Source organism: Rhinolophus hipposideros (genome assembly GCF_964194185.1).
Source record: "Rhinolophus hipposideros genome assembly, chromosome: 22".
In the NCBI taxonomy this organism is placed as follows: domain Eukaryota; kingdom Metazoa; phylum Chordata; class Mammalia; order Chiroptera; family Rhinolophidae; genus Rhinolophus; species Rhinolophus hipposideros.
Genome location: NC_138068.1, coordinates 3,171,582 through 3,194,762, shown reverse-complemented (window position 1 = coordinate 3,194,762; position 23,181 = coordinate 3,171,582). Strand labels below are relative to the sequence as shown.

The following is a 23,181-nucleotide window of genomic DNA, read 5'->3' as shown; positions in this document are numbered from 1 at the left end:
CGGCCATGTTGGAGGCCATGGGGTGTTGGGGGTGTGGCGAGAAGAGATGGAGTACGGGGAGCCCAGGGGGGACATGCCTACCCTTCCCCTCCCCCTCCAATACCCAAGAGGAGAGGTGAAAGGGCAGGCTGTGTAGAAAGAGAAAGGAAAACAGAAGTTTCCACTTGTACCGGATGGCTTTGTTTTTTTATCTGTTTGCAAATGTTCAGTGTAATGGTTTGAAACCCAGCCGTGTAGCTGCCGCCGCCCACACACAGAGCTGCAGTGGCACTGAGTGAGCTTCAGCAGGCAAACCGTAGCGCCAGCGTCGGCCATTAAACCCGAACCCACACCAGGACAGGCTGCTCACCTACCCCCGGTGTCCCTCTGCCACCCACACCGGTGTCCCTCTGCCACCCACACTGTCCCGGCACCCCCGCCACCCGCCACCCCCCCCACACACAATTTTTTTTTTTTAATCTCCAGCACTCGGTTTCTCTAGAGAAGGCATAAAGAGAAGCAAAGGCAGAGATGGGACGAGCAGGGAGAAAGCTCCTGCCTCATCGGAGCCACCGGTTGTCGGGAGAACGCGGCAGCCCCCCCTGCCTGTGGACTGACCACTGAAAGGTGAGAGAGGTCTTTATGATTTCTTTATGCACCTGGAGGTCTGGGAGGCCCGGCCAGATGAAGGGACCTTAATCATTGAGCCTTGTCTGTTGCCTCCCGAGGATTCTATCAGGCAAGCTTGATGGATGCTCCCTGCCAAGCACACGCAGTCGTCTCTGACACAAGCCCCACTCAGGTCCCTGCGAGAGCCTTTGAACCAGGGGGTGTCTAAGGCCCCCTCCTCCACCCTTCAGCACAGCCTCCTGCGCCCGAGGTGTGGACTCAGGTCTGTTCCTGCCTTTGGTTTGACCTGTTGATTTCCAACTCAGGCTGCTGACCCTTCCTCCATGGAGTGAGCACTGACCCATTCCTTTGGGGCCATGTGGAGTGGTTCTCCGTCCAAGGGGCTTTGGGAAACCTGTTTCCCCAGTGACCCCAAGCCCCGTAATCAGAAGCCATCAGACCCAGCTGTCCAGCTAATCTGTATGAAATAGGCTTCCTTCCCAGTAGAAATCAGCAAAGTTTAAAATAGAAGGGACCGTAGTTGGAAACAAAGCTGTCGAGTTCTGTGTATGATACAACAGGCAGGAACATCTGCATGGAAAATATTAAGTACAAATGACACAGCTCCCGACCATGTGAGCCAGGAAAGGAAATGATTTCCTTGCTTATTAAGCATGTTTGTGGGTCGGAGGGAAGCCGAGTGGGGACATCTCTCCTGGAAGGTTTCAACCTGTCGACAAGAAGGAAATAAAACAGGAATAACAAAGATGGAGGGACAGAAAAAAGGCCATAATGCAATGTACGGGTAGAAGAGAAGCAGATAGAAAAGCTCCGAGTTCTGTGCAGTCAGGGAGGAATCTGTTGGCATAGATCTATTTTTAGTTTCCAAGATCTCCTGTTACATTTTGCCTGGCATTCATTAATGTCACAGGCATGTTTCCTTCACAGGTTCTGAAGGCCCTTAGCATGTCACTCAGACGGGGAGGCGTCGACCCTGGTGGAGGGGCACCCCGTGGTCCTGCAGGGTCTGGGCTGTGACACAAACACGGGTCCAGAATGTTCCGCTCTCCGGGTGTATCCGTTAATCTCCTGGCTCCAGCGCTTGGGGGTCTGGCCACTGGCCAAGGGAGGATTGGATTGTTAGCTTTGTTTTTCAAAAAGGAAAGGCTGCACATGCTGAAATTAAGAAAAAAAAAAGATGTTGGATCATGGCTTGAAATTAAAAAAATGGCATTGGGGACAATTCCATCATCACAAAGAAGAAAAACGGGTCTCCTAATCTCCAAACAAGGCTGATTTGGACAAAGTAGTTTTCATAACCGGGGACGTCTTCCAACGTAGGTTAGATTTCAGCAAGAACTAACTATGGGGCTGAGGTTGATCGGATGTTGGCTGAAATCGCATGCGAGGCTAATTAACCCCCAAACCCTGTCCACGTGTCAGAGCCATGGCTGTAAATATGGAGAGAATTTAAATGCAGGAGTTCTCATGAGCATGGCACCTTGCTTCCCAAAGTGGTCACAGAATAGCAGCCAGCTTGAGCAATAGGCGAGAAAGAGAAACGCCAGGCCAAGTGGGAGTCGAACTGTTGGGACAACGGTTTTGGTACATTGGCAACAATTATTAGGTCAATAAGAAAATATGACTATATCAGGGCCCCTAATTAGAAGAGATGCCTTATACTCTCTTCTTCAGAATATCCCCCTAGTAGCTTAGAGTCAGACGGACTCACTGACTACTGGTTGTTCAGCGCCATTTATTGAGGCCTATGTGGAGTCTTCACTTACTTCCTAAGTCATTTCTGGTGGGTCTGTCCAAGACAAAGGCACGGACATGTCTTGAGGGGGCGGGGGGAGTTCCCAAGGCACGTGGCTGGCCTCTCTGATGAGAGGAGAAACACAAGGTGCGTGACTGCTGATGACCCTTGGCAAAGTCACTCTTCAGGTCCTCAAGGAGCACCACTGAATTTCTGACGTCCTGAAGAAGAAAGGTCAGAACGACCCAGAGGGTGTGAGTGAGCAGGGCACGGACCTTGGGTGTTGTGCCATGAGCTCAGTTCCATCCTGTCACCCAGACAGCTGACTCAGGGATGTCAAGCCCACCCATGTCAACTACATGTGTCTGGATGAGTCTTGTTGATAACGTTCGTCCCCAGCGGCTCCTCAGCAGGCACTGGTGGATTGTTCTGGGCTGGGAACCCCTGTGTTCAGTCCTGGCAGGGGGCCAGGAGGGGGAGGCCAGGCATGGTATTGAGACTCTCTGGCCCCTTCCAGACCAGCCATGTCTGTGGTCACAAATGTACAAGGTGGGTGTCCATCTTGGCACATCAGACAGCGCCAGTGGCTTGCAGGTTCTTGTCCTGTTTGTGACCTGAAGAGAGGATGCCATTCAAAAATCAAGTGAAAGCGTCCTCTGGTGCCCCAAATCTTCAGTAATTTTGCTGCTTTGTGATTTATTTATTTATTTATGTATTTATTTATTTAATGCACATGGAGTTCTGACCTGCAAGACCACATGAAGGGATTTGAATCACAGAGACCCGTCTCCGTGGTACTCAAAGTTCTGATCAGAGAAGGTCCTACCGGTGCCCAGGGCTGCACCAAGGAGGGGCTCACCTGCCTTTCTTTATTTCATTCTTGCAACGGCCCGGTGAGGCTGGCACTGTCTTCACCACCACTTCATGGGAGAGGAAACTGAGCCTTATATATTTTATTTGTCGCACTTCGTCTTAAAAATATAAATGTTTGCATTGTACTCTTAGTATAGCCATTGGCCTTACTATAAAATAGCACTTGCCCCTGAAAAAAAAAATCTTGATGGAACCCTGTCACTCCTGGGTGAGGTACATGGTTCCCTGTACTGTTAGTAGGTGGCACTCCTGTGGCGGCGGAAAAGCCGGGGCGTAGCCCATGGGAGGGACAGACCACAGAGCCCCGAGCACAGAGAGGATGCCCTCCGTGTAGGTTTAGTGCTGAGCCTTCTGCGTCTGATGGTGACTCCGGCCAGTGCCCCCCGAGCTCCGTACCGTCCCTGCATAAAGAAAGAATCAGGCACGTTGTTACATGAGCATTCTGCAAAGAATCCCAGTTGACTGGTGTGTGAAGGGGAAGCTCTGCAAATGGTATGGGGCGGGGGCTCTCCAGGGAGCCCCCAGAGCTGGACCCTGACTCCCCAGCAGCCTTTGGCCACAGGCCCTCCCTGCCGCCTCTCCTCTTCCTCTGCGACCTGCCACGGGCCTCACATCCTGACAGGAGCCCTAGAAACAGGCCCTGTTGATGAAAACACACGTAGCCTTCGCCACAGGAAACGCGGCCTCACGTTCGCAGTGATAACCACCGGGCTCCTCACAGAAACCAAAGAGGGATGGATTTGAGACTTTTCACTAAATTAGGAAACACATGTTCTCCCTCCCTCCCTCCCTCTCTCCCCTACGCAGCTCTCAGTTCACCTCACATGTAACCTCTGCCCTCCCTTCCTATCCCACATTGGGAAGCTGGGCATTTAGGAAACAAAGTCCGTGCTCCTTTGGGCTTAGGTAGAAGCTGTGAGAAAACAGGATATTAGTAATGATGGAAGCCAACGGGCCTCAGGCCCCAGGTAGGGTTGTCAGATAAAACACAGGACGCCCAGTTAGAACTTGAATCCCAGGTATGCAACAAATGCTTTCTTAGTATAAGCATGTCCCAAATATTGCACAGGACACACTTATACCAGCATATTATTCATTGTTTCTTTGAAGTTCAAATTGAACTAGGCCTCCTGTAATTTTTATGTATTCGCTACAATGAGTAACCCGCACACAGGGGACCCACCACGCGAGACTCAGCTTCATCTGGAACGTCTCCCTCCAGGCTTGCTTTCTGGCCCTGTGACAATTATAAAGCAGCCTTTATAATAATAAATCCAGCGGGTCCTCAGCTCTGGACGCCCACTGACATGTTACGTGCGGGTCGGTTCTGCCCAGTGGGGGCGTGTTGTTATCCATCGTCCAGGGGAGAAACTGAGGCCAGGGAGCTGGCGTGACTCAGGGCTCTCAGTCAGCTGCGGCCTGTCTCACTGAATAGTACTTTCTGGCAGTGGGTGGGTAAGCAGCTTGCGCACTGGGAAAGCAGGCTTCAGAGGAGCAGTAATAACAGGTTAGCTTGGAAGTGCTCTGTGCAGAGATGGGAATGGCTGTGTCAACACATGCAAATTATATGCAAATACACTTGGCCCACAGCAGACTGCGCTACCTGGATGGGAGCTGCATGGGCATAGTGCTCCATCCCTGGGTTTCTGGCAGGGGCAGGTCTACCTGACTGAGCACGCTGGGCCCCACAGAGGTTCACGTTCCCGGCTTGCACGTGGGCTGGGGCGGGAGGCGTGTGTGTGCGTGTGAGCAAGTGCGCACACGTGCTTTCTTGGCTGGGTGAAGATGCGGGGGGGCTGGTGTGGAGGTGGACGTGTGAGGCTGGGGGAGGGTGTCGACATGTTCATGACTTGCCACCTTGATCTGCGCACCCCCAGCAAGCCACATGGCTCTGGTGTCCTGGGATAACCCTCCCGAGGCACTTCTGGCATCTCTCCCTGCCGAGGAAGAGGCAGCCCCTTTCCCCGGGTATCCTTCTACTGAGCAGCCTGGGGTTGGAGCCACTCCCAGGGCCGAGATTCTCTCTCCTCTCCTCTACCTCATTGCCTCCCACAAGACCTCCATATCTTAGCTTGATTCTCAGGTCCTCAGGAAAGCCTTCTTACATGCCCACTCCCTGACGGCGCCGATTCCCTAGTACTCATCGCAATTATAATTAAACTATTGAATGTGGCTCTCACCTTGGAAGATCTTAGCATCCAGGAAACCAAGATAAATCCATCACTATGCTAAGATACGCTACAAAAAGAGCCGCAGAGACCGTGCTGCTGAAGGTCAAGGTGGGGGGGATACCTCCAGGTGGGGAGACCATGGAGGCTCCTGTTAGGGGGCTGTGCTAGGGTCTACCTTGATGGACAGTAGCTCTGGGCATGTGCTCTGGGGCAGGAAGGGAGCTCCAGCTGAGGGAGCAATGTAAGCAAGAGTATGGGTGGAGGGTACGTCCATTTGCCCACCATGCTGGACAATGGGCTCGGAACTGATGACAAGGTAGAAAGGTCCCTGACCTATGGGGCTTGCAAGTAATGATACATTTAATAGTGTGGTTCCTGCAGGGCCCCTGACACGGCAGGAGCAGGAGCATAAGGAACTGGAAGGCCAGTGTTGTGTGGCCTCCTGGGGAGCAGAAACAAGAAGTGGGGTCTGGGGAGGTGGCAGAGGCTGGTGCCCATGAGGTCTTGCAGGCAGAGGAGATCACTTAAGAGCCGGGACCACTGAGGGCTTGTAACTAGAGTGGGGTGTGCAGATGTACCTTCATTATGGCTGAAGAATGGATTTGTAAGAGGCAAGGCTGAAGGTAGATCGCTGGACTTTTGTGAGCTGTGACCCGTACAATTCGATCAAAACTCCGCTTGGCTACCACCACCGCCACCCCTGGCCCAATGGGCTCAGTGGCTATTTAGCAGCGGAACAGGGTCTCATCAGACCCTGTTCCTGAGTCCCCTGTTTTCCGCCTGGCTTCCCCCACCGCCTTCCTTTGGACAACACGTGCCTTGGCTCCTGGCCCACACTCTCTGACTTCTTCCTCTCTGAGCCAAATTCTGCACAACTGGACCCAAAGAGAACAGGAAGAAGTCACAGATAGGAAGCGTGCTTAAGAACCACTGCCAGACTGCTGAGAAGGTCAGGGCCTGGTTTCTGTTTGGCCCTCCTCACTGGGCCGTGCATGTCTTCATGGGCTGGGCTCCCTGGGGAAGCAGAAGGCTTGGCAGGACGAGCAGATTGCTTCCCAGTGGAGCGCTCTCCAAGGTGAAGTGCTTAATTGTTCTGGCCGCTGCCCAGGCCGCCTGGGTCTCCCGGCTGCCAAGACCTGATCGGGAGGCTGGATGAACACATTTGACAGTCCCAAGGGCCCACCAGCACACCCCCAAAAGGGCGTGTCAGAGGTATGGTGTCCACACCATGCTGAGTCACAGAGGAACAAGGACCCACGAATGCTTTGGCCAGCCTGGCCTCGGAGAGGGCATTCTTGCTTTGCTACTTCGTGGGGAGGCAAACTCTTCCTTCCAAATAAAAGGCGACTTTTATTCTGACATACATAACTAAGAGGCTCCATTCCACAGCCCCTTACCCAGGACCTACTTGGAGCTCAGCTAAGAGAGCTAGTGTTTTGTCCCTGTCTTTGAGGAGTGCATGGTCTAGTGAGACAGACTGACACACACACAGGTCATTGCAATACCCTGTCCCAGGTGCATGAGGAAGAAGGGGCGCGCTGCCACGGGACCCTGGAGGTCGAGGAGGTCCCCGCTGCCTGGGCGCGTCGGGTCATAGACACATTCCTTGCTTGGATTTCTTTGGCACTGGGGCTAGAACCACCACCCACAGCAATACTTACCAAATTTATTCTTTCTTTTCCCATCCACTTTCTCTCATCAGTATCCCTCTTCTTCAGGCTCTGTGCAAAGTTCCTTCCTCTGTTCTGCCCCTGGCATTTTTCAGTTGCTTTCCCTACCTCCGTGCAGTGGTGGATGCTACTTAGAATAAAAGCTGTCCTGTGGCCTGAAAAGCTCTGCGTCATTTGTCCTCTCCATGCCCTGTGGCCTCGTCTCCTAGCACTTTCCTCTTCACCACTCCTCTGTATACCCCTTAGTCTTCTGCTGGTCTTACCTTGACAGGTGAGGGCTCAGCCCAGGGCCTTTGAACTTACTGCTTCCTCTGTCTGGAACCTCTTGCCCTTGGGTTTCCCGATGGCTGAATCTGTCTTTAATTTCAGGTCTCTCCTCAGGGATGCCTCCTTCCCTTCCATCGTCACTTGTCATCACATTCCATTTTTCTTTCTTCATCACACATAGCTCTACCTGAAATTTCCTGACTCATTCATGTGTTTTCCTGTTTCTGATTTTCTCTCTCACTAAAATGTCAGCCCCATGAGGGTAAGGACCGTCTCTGTCTTACTGTCCCCTAATCCTCTGACGTAGAAGGGAGCTTGGAAGCTGGTTGGCACTCAAGAAATATTTGGTAGAAAGGTAACAGTTGAATGTAACTTCCCCGACAGCTGGTGGTGGCGGTGGGGGAGGGGGGTGGCCTCTTCTTCCATTGCTTTTCTCATTAGTATCTACTTGATTGGCTTTTGACCTTATTTTCTCCCCAACTATCTTGATTATGTATCACATAAAAGACTATAGAGCCATCTAGTGAAGACAAAACCCTCTCAAGGCATGGGAAGTGAAGGAGCTCATCGGGAAGCTCTGGTTTCAGTGGGTGGGAGAGCAGAGGGGCTGGCACATGTGTACATCAGTATTCTCATCTGTACCTCTGTACATATGTCCACAGATGTTTGCACGTATGTGCATAGAACACCGGGACAAAAACAGTGGCAGCCACAGTTTGGTGTTGTGGGTAATTGCATGGGTTCTGGTGAGAGGTAGGCTCTGGTCCCGCCTCTATGACCTTGAAAGTGTGGGGGTGGCACACCGGTTTTAACTTATGTGCTGAATCTTACTGGGCATGATTTCCAGGAGGTCCAGGTGAAGAGACTTCTGATGCCAGCTCTGCGGGGAAGACTGCTATGGGTCCTGGAAGGGGAAGGGACATGTTAGATCGCCCCTGAAGTACTTTTACCTCTAAATTCCATGAGCCCTTATCCTTTGGGAATGGGAAGAGATGAGATGGGGACGCGGAACGAAGGGGCAAATTCTCCTACATGGGGAAGACTTCATCTTCAGAGTTTGGTTTTGAGAGTTGTGCTAGGAAACCCCTCCTGGAGGGTATGAAGTGATGGTCAACCTGCAGAATGGATGTGTGAGGTGTGCATTTTTCCTGGCGCTCAACCAAAGACCCTGAAATGCCCAGCGTTTAAAAACAAGTCCCATGGAGAGCTGGAGATGGTTGTGCTTGTGCTGCGGGAAGGGTGACACAAATGTCAGCCTTGCTCTTCCCTCTGTGTGCAGATGGGACTCTAAACTCTGCCTTAGGAGGGAAACTGGGTGGCTTACAACTGGAGCTCCACTCCCTTCTTGGGGGGCTTACCATAAGAACACAGCCAGAGGACAAGACAGTGGGAGGTAAAGCCAGAGTGTGAGATCAGAGGAAGGAAGGAAGAGAAACTACATCTCTGAGAAGGGCCGGGGGGCTCAGGTTGGGACTTGGGCTCATGGAACAATCATCATTTGGTTTCACAAGGACAAAAGGATTCTTGGCTGAAGAAGCAGCTGGCAGAGGCTAATATACAAATCTGTGTTTTAATCTGTTTATTGAAACATTTAAACATATTGTTTTCGTAAATACATCCAAAAGATGCTGATTAGCCTGTCTCCCAAGTGGTGGTAGGGGGTGGGGTCCCAGCCCTGCCATTTTGTTCCCCATCTGGACCTGTGAACTCTTCCCCTTGAAAAACAAAAACAAAAACAAACTCCTTATATAAGAAACTTTTGAGCGTGGGAGGAGGGGGGGGAACCAGCTTTTCTTGTTACAGCTGAAAGAAATGTAGGGCTTTTTCTTTCTGGTCTAAAAAATTAATCTCCAAAAGCAGTGGGTGATGCCAACAGAATCACTTCAGGTGCTGAAAGTGATTTCATTTTTACACTCGGTGGGGAGAAGTCTGGTGGCCGAGTGCTCAGGAACCACATCACGTCTTCCTAAATAGGGACACACTTGTAGGGGAACCAGAGGCCCTTCCTCCCCCTCGCTGTTTGTCTGTCACTTAGGCACTTGCTTTCTATGTGGCTCTGTGAGACTGCAGCCAGGGGCACGGGGTTGGGTGAAGAACTGCAGAGGCAGTGACGGTGGGAGAGCACCGTAGGTGATGGGCCCCGCCAGGCTTTACACCTCCCCACCATGTGTCAGTCACGGCCACGGAAGCCGGGAGCCAGCCTGATGGAGCCGTCTCCACCAGCGTGATGGGAGCTGCTCTGGAAAGGGTTGGGGTGGCAGGGGGTGGGGCGGGCATTTATCTCCCAACAGCCTTTGCTGCACAGGGAGAAGGAATGAGGACCATTCTGGAGAAACGAACCTGTGAGTCAGAGGGACGTCATCTTGGTGAACTTCTGCCTTCTAGTCACTGAGCCACTGGCCACAGCACTGGGCATCTCTCTGGTTTCTCACTCAGCCCTTCCCAGGGACTTTGGGCCAGAGACACCCAACCAAACCCAGCCCGTCCTGGTGTCAGAAGAATCCGAAGGACTGACTCAGGAGGTGGTCTGTCATTTCCTAAGGACTATTATCAGAGAGGGGTACTTCTTTAAAAAAACCTTTTTAAAAAACGTCTTTAACTGTAGGTGGGCCTTTTTCTTTCTTTTGAAGAAACTTTCCCTTTTGGAATTCTTTTAGGTTTACTGAAAAGGTGCAAAGTTAGCACAGGGCGTCGCCATACCCCTTCCCCCGGGTATGACATGAGCGTGGGGTAGTTGTCATGACTGGTACTCAGCTGTACCCGAACCCCAGACTTTATCTGGATTTCAATAGTACTTCTCTGAGGGTTATCTTTCTCCTCTAGTACCCAAGTCAGGTGGTATCTTTTGATAACACTTTTTAAAAAAGTTAATACTTAGGGAGTTATTTTAATGAAATACAAAAATACATCATGACCATGTCAACTGTGATTACAGCTTGGGGCAAATTGAGTGACAAGAGCAAGTCAATGTGAAGAAATACGTTATAAATATCAGTGAAGATGACACGCAGCTTGGTGATGAGGAACAAGGCACGCTGTGTCCAGCCCCTTCCCTTCACAGCCCCAGTGAAGGGAAGGGCGGTGTTCAGCGTCCCCCACAAAGCCAGTCACAAAGGCCTGGCGGGGGCCGGGATGGGGACTTCCACAAACCAACAGCGCCTCTCTCCTGAGCGGAAGGAAGAAGGAGGTGGAGGAAACTCTCGGTGGAAATAAAGTTTCCATTTCAATTATTCAACTGATCCTTGACCCCCATTACCATGGATAATCAAAAACTGGCTGGATGCATCATGTTTTAAATAAAAACATTGTTTAAGTGGCTCTGAGGACGTGCAGACGGATAATTGCATGGGGCACTTGTGCAATTACACTTCGGGGAGGGGGGCACTTTTCTGTCTGTACAAAATGAGAACAGCCACCAGTGCAATGTCACCTATCTGTGGGGTGCTCCTTTCTTCAGGGCTCCAGCAGGTTCAAGCTCATTGCTCATCACACGTGGATGACAATGAGGAGAGCATGAGGAGGAGCCCACTGAACCCGAAGAGGGAACTGGCTTAAACGAAAATCTGAGTGTGTGCTCCCAAGGGACAGTGGTGTCCAGCCCCAGAGGGGGCCATGTCCCTCTACCTCCCTGTCCCCACCCCCACCCCCACCCCCAAGTCCCTGAGTTTGATTAGAGGCCAAAGTTGGGCACTGATGAGGTTTGCCAGGTCAGGCACGTCCCACCTGGTTTGTGAGTTTGTCAGTCTCTCAATGAAAGGTCTGGGTTCGCTCAGGGAGTGAGGAATCTGATAGTTTTGTCACTCAGCAGATGTTGACCGAGGGCTGATTCTGGGCCCAGCACTGAGTCCACCATGTGGTGGGCTGTGCGTGAGGGCCTGGCAGGGGCCAGACAGGAATGCCGGAGCAGTCACCGTGACATATGGGACAGCTAACCCGAGAAGGGGTGGACATGCGGAATGAGAGCCATGCTCCGAGCGTCCATCTCGGAGAGTCGCCCGAGGAGGGGTGGCAGGCTGTCTTGACTGGTCTTGCCCCGTCTTGGCCCTTCATCAGTTGTGTCCATGGTGTATACAAGAGTGTTGAAACAAAGACACAAGCGAACATATCTCCCCATTGTCATTTATTTATTTAACATACTTTGGGGACCATGGCGCTGTGCTAGACTCAGTTCAGTGCTTTGAAGAGGGCCACTGGAGGTGGGGGGAGAGGAATAAAGGCAGGCAGCAGGATGTGGGCACGGGGACAGCCCCTGGGGACATGCCAGAGAGACTTGTCTTGCAGACACTATCGATTTGACTCATCTGAGGCATTGAGGAGCGCTTAGTGCCCTGCTTGCTGGGGAGGCTGCGCCAGGTCTTGGGCCCCAGGCTTCCTGCTCAGCTCACCACAGCCTTAGCCCTGGGTGAGCCAGGGGGCTGCACTGGCACTTGGCTGCAGCCAGCCCCTCTCCCTGTAGCTCTCCGCCACATGACTGCACATTGGGGGACTGGGGAAGGTCCCTTGGACTGAACCCCAAAGGCAGAGGTTCATCGAGCTCCCGTGGCCATGGCTTTCTCTGCAGGAGTGTGTGTTGCTGGGATGCAGGGACATGCGGCATGGCCCCTGGACGCCCCTATTCCTCTCACCTGGTCTCACATGGACACACAGAATGTCTGACGCTTCTCCTGGTTCTGCTGCTTTTTCTTTGAAATAGCTTTGTTTTAAAGAACAGTCACTGCAGGCTGCAATTCTGCCAAATGAGCCTTGCTTTTGGCAAGGGAGCGGTAATACCGTTTTTGTTTGTTTCCCTGGGAATACAAGGCCCGAGAAAGTGAGTTCACCATTCTTTGAAAATGACTTTTTCTGTGGTGACTATTGCCACATGCTTAACTCATTGGTTATCTGTCGCATGCTCTGGAGAGTTGAATTACATCATGGTGCAAAGAAAAATTGGAAGGGGAGCGATTTATTTATTATATTGAGATATAACTCACATACTATAACATTTACTGGTTTTTAGTATATGCACAGAGTTGTGCAGTCATCGCTATTATCTCATTGCAGAACATCTACGCCCCCAAAACAAACTCGTACCCATTAGCACTCACTGCCTTCCCTCCCCTGTACAGGCTTCTTGTCTGTATGCATTTGCTGCTCCTGGACATTTCAGATAAGTGGCCTCGTACAGTATGTGGCGTTTGTGTCTGGCCTCTTCACTTACCATCGTGTTGTCAGGGTTCCTCTATGCTGTAGCATGGATCGGCACTTCGTTCCTTTTTATGACCTAGTGATAGTCCATTGTATGAATATTGCATTTTGTGTATCCATTCACCTGCCGATATATTTATTTTTAATCAACTCCAAAGGTGATTTTTTAAAAAGTAGTCCTTGTAGAGGTAACTTTTTCATTAATTTATCTTAATGAAGTGCGTTCAGACTGCAACTGGGGAGAAAAAAGGCAAATCCAGGTCTTTTTAGGATATAGGGACAATTTTGTGTCTGAGGACTTCCTCAGTTAAGCCTGGGAACCACCTGGCCTCGCCCCCTGAGGGAGCCTCATTCACCCCTTTTTGCTGTAGCCTGTCTTTTTCCATAGATGTCTGCTCCTGAGCCTTCCAGCTTTCAGGCTTCTGGGGGTTCTCCCCCACTCCAGGGGAAGGCCATCTCTCCAGCATGAGTGTGGGTGTTTCGTTGCCTCGTACCAATCTGAGTATCCCCCTCTCTCTCCCCAGGTCCATTGCTGTCTCATGGCCCTGTCCCTCTCAGGGACAGTGGAGCCTCACAAGTGTTCACATTTCGTACGTTTTCAGGCCTCCCTAGCTTCCCTGTTGCTGCTGCTTCTGCCCATCAAACTCTTGTAAATCCTGCAATGCCCTGCTCATCTGTCATTTCCTCCAGGAAGGCTCCCCAACCCCTCTTCTCCTGGGCTCCCATAATGCTGTGTTTATATGTCTCTTGGCCGGGATGGCTCTTATCATATTTAACAGTGGGAAAGGTGCAAGTATAAATACACCAGAATGGATGCCAGTGTCAGGGCCTGGCAGGCATTTACTCCTTGGTAGCTGGGTTCTGAGGGTCCCTGGGGAGGGGAAGGGACCCTGGAGGTGAATTGTGCTCCACATGCCAGTGAGTGGAGGCCCACTCATACGGGCGAGTTGCGTGACTGCTGGCTCTGCATCTGTCTCTCGTCCACTCTCAGCTGCATGCTCCCTGAGGCCTCTTGCATGTGTAGCGGCTTGCACCGCCAGCGAGCTGCATACCCATTGATGTGGGGGTAGTGGGAGTGGAAGCCCCGTGCATCTGCATAATGGGGTTCTTTCAAAGCTCAGCTCACGGTGCCACATGAAATCCCCCCGCCCCAAACCCAATCTAGCTAACATGAGGCTTAGACCTACGACCAGCTGGGTATCACTGATGGCAAAGTGGGGCGAGGGAGTCTCCCTCTCCCTGGTGAAAAACGGCACATTTCAGAGCATCGGGAAACTGGCTGAAAGAAGCTAACACACCACCACTGTGTGTGGTCAGCTTCCCATCTGGTGCCCCATCTCACTCCAAACGCGCTTCTTGCCATTAGCTCCTGTTCTGAGTTACAGACCCGTTTTGCCTCTCAGCCCCCGTCATTTAGAATAATTGTGTTTTTCACTCTCCATCACTCCTTCGGAAGTCAGCAACAGCAGGGCTAGGACTCGCGTGGCTCGAGAGAGGAACTCACTGAAGGAGCAGAATTTAAGGGGCACCCAAAGCTCAGCCATCAACATCATACTTTAGGGCAGTATCTTAAATATAAAACTTAAGGCAAACAGTTCCATATTGAAACAAATGTCAAAGTTCTGAATAAAGAGAGCCTCACAGAGAGCCTGTGGGGCCTCCCGCCATCATCAGCTGCAATGGAGGTGGAGATGCTCCTTCTGGGCCCCCAGGAACATCCAGGCTTTCACGGGGAGGCTCTGCAGACGCTCCTAACCCCGTGACCAGGAAAATGACCAGACTGGCTCCAGTTCTTACGAGCCTGCACAGAACAACCTCAACTTTCATACAATGGGTTGCACACCTTCCCTGGCAGAGGTCTGTCTACTGGTTTTTAGATCGTAGTCAAATCATGCTTATGCCAAAGTCAGGAGCTGTGGCTCTAAGCTGTTCCCCTCTCTGCGTCTATCTCTTCCTGTTTTCAAAGGGTTCCTACTGTGACATTAAGTAATGTATAGACAATCATTGACTTCCTATTTCTGAGCCAGTTCAGGTTTCATCTCTGTTGAGTCCCCTCCAGGTTGCTCAGAACGGTGCATTTCTCAATTCGAGACGGAATTGACTCAAAGGCCAATTCATGGAAGGCCGCCCTCTTTCCTTGTATTTCCTAAGATGCCGGGAGCATGTCTCTGTCCCCTGAGACGCTGCCTGCGCATTGGGGACCGATGGAAGACGCCTAATGTGCCTTTCAGCTAAGAGTTGCCAACGCCCAACACGGGCAGGGAGGAGGGCACGGAGCCCCCCTCTCTCCAGGTGGCCAGCCTCCTGTCTTTCCCGGACCTTGCGATGTCTTCTCAGTTTCAGGCCAGGCTATTTGTGTTTCAATCAGAGTATCACCGGCTGAAAATACATCTCTCTTCATAAAGGTATGTAACATGCTGTATGAGACAGGCATATAGAAGATGTCAGTTTAAAAAAAAAAGCAAACTCTTTTTTACCCTATGTTCTTAATGATGTAGTTATCTTCAAGTGCGCAGTTACCAAGAAAATGCTACGTAAAACTGGGTCTGAGCCAGTTTCGTAATTCTCTTGTGTGCTTAACACCATGGTTGGTTTTTGTCAAAATATTTACCGCAATTCATAATGGCTGTCAGAAACCAGGTCCACAAACCACGTTGTGCTAAACATAAAAACAAGCTGTAAGAAAATTTGGTGCTTTGTAAGCAGTGTTCTGTTGTGATGATGTACCTAACTAAATCGAAGGTGTAAATTTGTTAGAAACATCAATTATGTCAGCCCAAGAGTTGGGAAAGCGAAATGTACAGTATAATCTAAATATCAAGGTATTTGATAGAGATATTATTTATAGCGGTCCCATTTACCAACCACCCAAGGGTAGCATTTTTCAGTGAGATTTATAAGGGACCGTGGACTCTGGACCGTGTATTTACACACGTATTTGGTTTCCCAGTATCCAAAATAGCTAGGAGATGGAGGGTCTGTCAGATAAGCCCCAGGGCCCATGTTCTGGGAGGTAATGTGCTTCTCTGTTCCCGTAGCAAATCTTTCTGTAAGAATGAAACCAAAGATGTTATCTGCCGCAATGCAATGGGGGACAGGATGCAACTTAGAAAAATGATAATATCAGCTGACTGGGAAAAACAGAATAAATGTCAGGGCCCATTTAAAATAATGTGCCTTTTAACCACCCTAATTCTATTGCCCCAGGAAAAATCAATCATTTAGGACCACAAGGCTGATATTAATTAGAGCAAGTGCTTAGGTTCTGTGGCAAACTTGGGGGCTGTGGGAAGATTCTGAGAAAGCCAATGGATGAAGGTTGCACTTCAATAGGGAAGCTGGGGAGGGGGATGGTCCATCATCTGGGTGACCCAGATGATGGCTGAGGCCCCCTGGATTGGCCACGTGCAGAAATATCTGAAGAGCCCTTTTGGGACATACCCGTAGAAAGTCTGTTTTCTGCTTTGGTTTGCAACCTAGTGAGAGGTCTTCGCAGGTCTTCATAGCCTTAGCTGTAGTTTTATTATGATCCCTTTGTATTCACAGCAGCGGTGCACCTTTTCCTTACTCGGTCGTGCTGTAAAATACCCTTGGAAGATACAGATACATGAGGAAAAGTGAATCTATACAAGGAAAACAAAGTCAAGGAAAATGAAGTATGCTGAGTGGGGCTCAGGGACGTGGTTTTAGGTAAAACCATAGATGCTACATCTGATAACATCAACTCACATGCCGGGAAGGTTGTTCCTGTTTCAATTCTCTTTCTTTTGATTTATTTATTTACTGTTTATGATTTTGATAAATTCTCCATTTTGTCTTGAGACCATTATAGATTCATGTGCCGTTGTGAGCAATAATTGAGAGAGACCCCATGTACCACTTCCCCCAGTTCCTCCAGTTGTAACATCTTACAAATCGCAACCAGGAGGAAGGATATTGGTGTTGAAACCGTGAAGATACGACCATTTCCGTTACCACAGGCGTCTCCGGGGGCCACACTCACTTTCCTCCCGCTGTCCTCCGCTCACGCCGGGTAACCATTCGCTGTTCTCCAATTCCATAGTTGGTCATTTCAAGCACACTGTATAAATGGAGCCATAGAGAGTGGGTGTAGCCTTTGGGATTGGCTTTTCCCACTCAGCATACTTCTCTGGAGACTCGTCTAATGGCTCCATATGGAATAGTTCCCTCCTTTTTGCTGCTAAGTAATATTCTATGACAGGGACGTACCACAATTGGTTGAAACAGTCATCTGCTGAAGGGCCTCTGGGCTGTTTCCAGTTTTTGGCTATTAGAAACACAGCTGCTCTGAACACTCGTGTCTGGGCTTCTGTGTGAACAGAAGTTTTCATTTCTGTGGGACGGATGCCCAGGACTGCAATTCCTGGGTTGAATAGTAGTTGCATGTGCAATTTTTGAAAAGAAACTGCTCAACTCTTTTCCAGAATGGCTGTGTTGCTTCACATTCATAGCTGCAACGTTTTTGCACCCTCACCTGCATTTGGTGTTGTCGTGATTTTCATTTTTTGCCGTTCTGATAGGTGTGCAGTCACTGTGGTTTTAATTTGCACTTCTTGGATGGCTAAAGATCCTGAATGTCTTTTCATGTGCTGTTCCCATCTGTAAATCTTCTTTGGCTCATTTTCTAGTTGGATTGCTGTTGAATTTTTTTTTAATGTTAAGTTTTCATAGTTCTTTATATATTCTAGATAGGCGTCCTTTGTCAGATATGTGGTTTGCAAATGTTTTCTCCTGGTGTGTAGCTGCTATTTTCATTCTCTTAAAAGCCAAAGCTTTCATAGAGCAAATATTTTTAATTTTCATGAGGTCCTATTTATCAATTTTTTCCCTATGGCTCATGCTTTTGATGTCAAGTCTAAGGATTCTTTTCTGTTTTCTAGATCCTGAAGAGTTTCTCCTATATTTTTTTTCTCTCCTAGAGCCTTATAGTTTTACATTGAAGCCTGTTTTAACATTTTGTGTTAATTTTTATGTAAGTAAGGTGTGTAGTTTAGGTTGCAATTTATTTATTTTTGCCCATGGATGTCAACTGCTTCAGCACTATTTGTTGAAAAGGTTGTACTCTCTCCACTAAATTGCTTTTGGACCTTTGTTAAAAGTCAGTTTGGCATATTTGTGTGGATCTGTTTCTTTTCTCTCTTCCTTTTCCTCTCCTCCTTCTTCTCCTGCTCAGTTTCCTTCTCCTTCTTCTTTAACTTCTGTTCTATGGATGTGTTTATTCCTCTACCAGGATGACATAGTCTTGAATATTATAGCTATATAATAAGTTTTCAAATTAAGTAGACTGATTCTTCCCATATTCTTATCCTTTTTCAAAATCAAGCTATTCTCATTCCTTTATTTTCCTATATAAGTTTTAGAATAATCTTGTCTGTGCCCACAAAAATTCTTACTGGGATTTTGATAGGAATTGAAATAAGCCTGTATATCAATTTGGGGAGAATTGAAATCTTTACAATATTTAGTCTTCTGATCTATAAACACAATACGTCTCTTTATTTATTTAGATTTTCTTTGAGTTCTTTCATCAGTGTTTTGTAGTTTTCAGCATATAGGTCCTATGCATGTTTTGTTAGACTTTCACCTAAGTTATTTTTTTTGAGTGATTACAAATGGCATTGTATTTTAAATCTTTGTTTCCAATTGTTCATTGCTATTATATAGAAGGAGAATTGGTATTTGTATGTTGATCTTGTATCCTGTCACTTTGCTAAACTTCCTTATTAGTTCTAGGAAGTTTTGTTGTAGATTTCCTGGGATTTTCTATATCGACAATCATGCCACCTGCAAATAAGGATAATTTTGTTTCTTCCTTTCTACCTGTATGTCTTTTATTTCTTTTCTTGCTTTATCACACTGGCTGGAACTTCCAGTACTAGGAATATGTTGGATAAGAGGGCATCTTTGTCTTGTTCCCAGTCTTAGGGAAGAAGTATTCAGGTTTTCACCATTAAGAATCATGTTACCTGTGGATATTCATCAAGTCGAGAAGCTTTCCCTCCATTTCTATTTTCTGAGAGATTTTATCATGAATAGGAGTTGACTTTTGTCAAAAGCTTTTTCTACCTCAATTGATACAATCATGTGACTTTTCTTATTTACTCTGTTAATATGGTGGATTTTGTTGCTGTATCCCTGGGACACTTGGTCATGGTCTATGTCTATAATTCTTTTCACGTTGCAGAATCTATTTGCCACTACTTTGTGAAGGATTTTGCATCTATTTTCACAAGAGGTGTTGCTCTTTAGTTTTCTCTTTTCTTCTTCTTTTTCTTTGTACTGTCTTTGTCTGGATTTGGCATCAGGGTAATACTTAGCTTCATAAAATTAATTGGGAACTATTTCCTCCTCTTCTATTTCCTGGAAGAGGTTGAATTCTTCTTTAAAGATTAGATACAATTCTTTAGTGAAATCATCAGGACCTGGAGACTCCTTTTCTGTGAGTTCGAAAATTACAAATTCAGTCTGTTTAATACTCAGAGCATTATTAACATGATGTATTCCATATTTGGTAGATTGTGATAGTTTGTGCTTTTTGAGAAGTTGGTTCATTTAGTCTAATTTATCAAATATATAGGGATAAAATTATTTACATTATTCCTGTATTGTCCTTTGGATATCTGCTGGGTTTGTAGTGCCATACCTTGTTTCATTTCTGATATTGGTAATTTCTATCTTCTCTCATTTTTCATGTTTCAATCTTTGTAGAGATTCTAAAGATCAATTTTATTGATCTTATTAAAAACCAAGCCTTTTCTTTCATTGACTTTATTATTTTTCTGTTCCAATTTTATTGATTTCTTCTCTTTTGTTTATTATGTCCTTCCTTCTGCTTGCTTTAGGTTTACTATACTTTTCTTTTGCTAGATTATTGAGGTAGGAGCTTAGATTATTTACTCAAGACTCTTTTCTTTCCTAATATAAACATTTAGTGCCCAAAGTTCTCTCTCGGCACTGGATGAGCTGTGTCCCACCAATTCTAAGATGTCGTATTTTCACTTTCATTCATTCAATGTATTTTTTGGTTACTCTTGACATTTCCTCTTTGATCTGTGGCTTATTTAGTAGTGTGCTGTTTAATTTCCCACTGTTTGGAAATTTTCCTGTTATCTTTCCGTGGTTGAGTTCCAGTGTGAGTCCATTATGGTCAGAGAACCCACTCTGTGTGATTTCAATTCTTTAAATTTTCTGAGGTTTGTTTTATGGCCTAAGATATGATTTATCTTGGTGTAGCAAGGGTTCAATCAGGAAGCAGAAACCACATAGCAGGTTCAATAAGAGAAGTTTAACATAGGAATTATTAACAGTGCAAGGACTGACCATAAGAACTCTAGAGTTGAGAGGAAGAGAGAACTTGGAACAGGTTCAGACCCCACTGGAAAAGCTGTGGTTTGGCCCCCAGAGAGCAGGAGTTGGCTGGTTTAGCCAGGCTGGGACTTCTCTGATGTTGGGGGAGAAGTAAAAGGCAGCAGGCTGGAGTGCAGGCAGGAAGCATGCAGTTGACAACAGGAGACGTGGGTGTACATCGGAAGTCTGCACACCCGTGGGGACAGAGGCCTTGGGAGCTCACTGGCTGCAGCGGTGGGAAGTGGAGTGGTTCTCTGTGGAGGCCCCGGCCACAGGTGGGCTGTGCATGGGGTTGCAGAAGGAGCTGCTGCACATCCACGGGGACCTCTGGCCACAGGCAGGCTGCGGCCAGGCAGAGTGGGACCTTTGTTTTCCATGTGTGGGGGCTGCAGATAGATTAGCACCAAGCTGAGTCTGCGAGGTTACACAGGGACTGCATCTGGGGCCGTTGGCAGGGGTAGGCTCTCGAAGATGTCCTCATACCCATACTTTTTGACCCTTGCTCTGGCTCCTGCTGGAAATCAAGGGAAGCCACTCCCTCCTGGAATGTCCTTCCAGCGCCTTTTATTTGGAAAACTGGGTGTTGTGCCCACGTTAAAGGGATAAAGCTTAAAGGAGTTGCTTTGTTTATCATACAGCAAATGTTGAAAAGTATATTTGGAGTCAAGAGGTAATAAACTAATGACTGACACAGTCTATGCCTTTGGCTGCTCAGCTTCCATACACACCCTTTTATTCACATCAGGACTCCCTTAAAACAACAAGACAACAGATCCCTCTCTCTTTCTTACAAGTGAAGAAGTTGTCAATATTCAAAACAGGAAGACCCAGTCATGCATCCATCATGGGCTTTATCAATTACCCTCAGATCTAGTCAAGGGCTCACTGAAAATTCTGTTCCTTGCAAGCTAAATTGTGAACTTCACCTCCAATAACTCAGGTATAAACTTGAAAAACGTGAAGGATAAAGAAGTAGAGAATGGTTAGCCTATGTGAAGAAAGCCATTCCTGTAATGGGCACAGAGACCACACACAAAGCCACTCCCGTCTTCGTTTCTGGAATAAGCTGAGCCTGTGGTTTATAGCTGTTACTCCCTCCTTCAGCAGCCCACCCCGTACTCCCCTCGCCCTCAGGGCAGAACCTCAGCTGCTGTGGGTTCTTTACCTCTTGGAGTATCTAGTAATCCCTGGAAAATCTGAGTATTTACTTTTTCCCCCAAATCACAGTCACTCTAGTATGTGGCCATCGGTCCCTTCAGGGAAGGTGAGGAGGAAGATTTATAGTGTGTCTTTGTGGCCAGAGTACAGCGTCCTTTTTCAAGGGGACCCAGGCTTCTCTTCAATCAAAGGCCTCTGGGTCTGTGGACTGACTTAGGTCTGAAAACTGACAGAAAGGCTGTGTTTCTGTATTTGGTGACTCAGGTCAGGTTACAGGCTACCACATTTAGAACATTTCTTGGCATATAGATCAAGCAAACACCCTGATGGGCTCAGCACCCGTTTCACTCCTGGGAACACCGTGATCAATCGCTCCCGTTGGAGATCTCTCAGAGCCAGAGGATTCTGATGTCTGGCATGTCCCTCTTGTCCTGTGGTTGACATGCCCACCTTTCTTCTGGCAATTAAGTGCTGCCGCTTGGCCTCTGTGATTCTGGGATTCCGTCATCCCACTGAAACCAGGGAGTCCTTCTCAAGGGTGACATCCCTCCAAGCCATCTTGGCCTGAAAAAAGACCAACCACAAAGGTTTCAGGGAGGCAAGTGCCCCTCACTAATGTATTCCCAATGCCCGAGCGAGGAGAGATACTCTGGGTCTTCTTCAGGATTGTACTGAGCAGGTGGGGGAGGGCAGTTTGGCGGTTGCACGTGATACACCCAGTCCAGCATTCCTGGAGACTCCTTCCTCCATGTCGTGCCAGGGAAACTAGCATCTCAACCTCATTAAATGTAAGTCACCGTGTGTCCGGGATTCAGTCAGCCAACCCAGTACGCTGTTAAAGTCATGTCCAGTGGCACAAATAATGCATTAAATCCAGTGACTCTACTCAATGCAGCCCTGCCAATAAACCTGGCGTGATCCCTGGTGTTATTTTCTGCCGCCCTCGGTGTAACACCCTTAGAATCCATCCCCCCACACGTGTTCCCCAGGTTTCTGCTGACAGACATGAGCAAGGGCCTCCCCCTTTTTTTGGTGTGTAAGTTATTTCCTCCCTGGCTATAGGGTGCACCTGTCCCCCTGTATCATGCTGAGACTTGGCTTGAGTTATGGGCCTTTTGGCAACAGGGGGTGGTGGCGGGTTCTGACAAGAACGAACAATCCATCTCAAAGCATCTAGGCCAAGCGAGAGTGTCACAGGGTTCTCAGGCTGAGGAAGGCTAGTGTTCTTGGACACAGGAGGGAAAGCTACTGGTAGGAGAGGCTCAGTGTGATTTGGAGGAGTGTCTGTGCCTCCATGTCCAATAAGATGTCCTCATTCGGATCGCACTCTCACCCAATTAATGTCCTAATTTTCACATGAGATACGTGGTGAGACTGTGGAGTCAATGGCCATTTTAATCAAGCAACTTGCACCAGTAAGTTTTCTGTTTGATTTTCAGAAATGTCAGCTCTGTGGCTGTAAGAAATAAGAGATTGTTTTAGGGCTGTCAGGAAGGCTGTCCGATTCTCAGACCATGACTTGAAGTGGGAGTTGAGGAACCTGAGCTTGTCATTTTCTCTCTGTAAGCACTCAAAGACACTAAAAAAGAAATAAATAAATAAAATTCATCTCACAGCACATGGTCATCACTACGGCCACAGGGCAAGAGTGGAAGTCACTTGTGTTCCCGAGGCATGTGCTGCAATCGGCACTTGATCGCAATCACCCACCTGTAATAGCCTGATTAATGGGGATGCCATGGCATATCGTGGGGGACAAGCATCCAATTTCTCATTGGCAAGGAGCTCAGCATTGCACTCCAGTCCAATGGCATGAGCGAGTCCATCCCCAGATCCCATCTTGAAGGGTCCATCTCTTGGGCCCACTCCCAGTACCATTTCTGTAGTAATCTATATGTAATCAGGTAGAAATCACACAGTAAGTAACATGATTAACTGTAAGAAAAGACTAACTGTAAGACTCAAAGAAGGTCTATGTGGTACCCTAAGATTGAGAGAGAGTATTTGAGGAGGAGCAAGCTTGGAAGGGGTACAGATCTCATTGGAGAGGTTGTGGTTGGACCATCGAAGGGCAGAGAAGTTGGCTGTGTTAGCCAGACTAAACCTTGTCTGGCATTGCTGAACAAACAAAAGGCGACATTGA

General features: G+C 48.2%; 1 protein-coding gene across 4 annotated transcripts in view; it reads left to right on the top strand.

Moving 5' to 3' along the window:
• Positions 1-337: 337 nt before the first annotated feature.
• The window catches only part of ZNF831 (zinc finger protein 831), a 103,800-nt gene continuing 80,956 nt past the window's right edge, over positions 338-23,181 (top strand). For all 4 annotated transcript variants that reach the window (XM_081033716.1, XM_081033714.1, XM_081033715.1 and 1 more), the window contains exon 1: positions 338-606. The gene's annotated coding sequence lies outside the window, so the exon portion shown is untranslated. The remainder of the gene's footprint in view (positions 607-23,181) is intronic.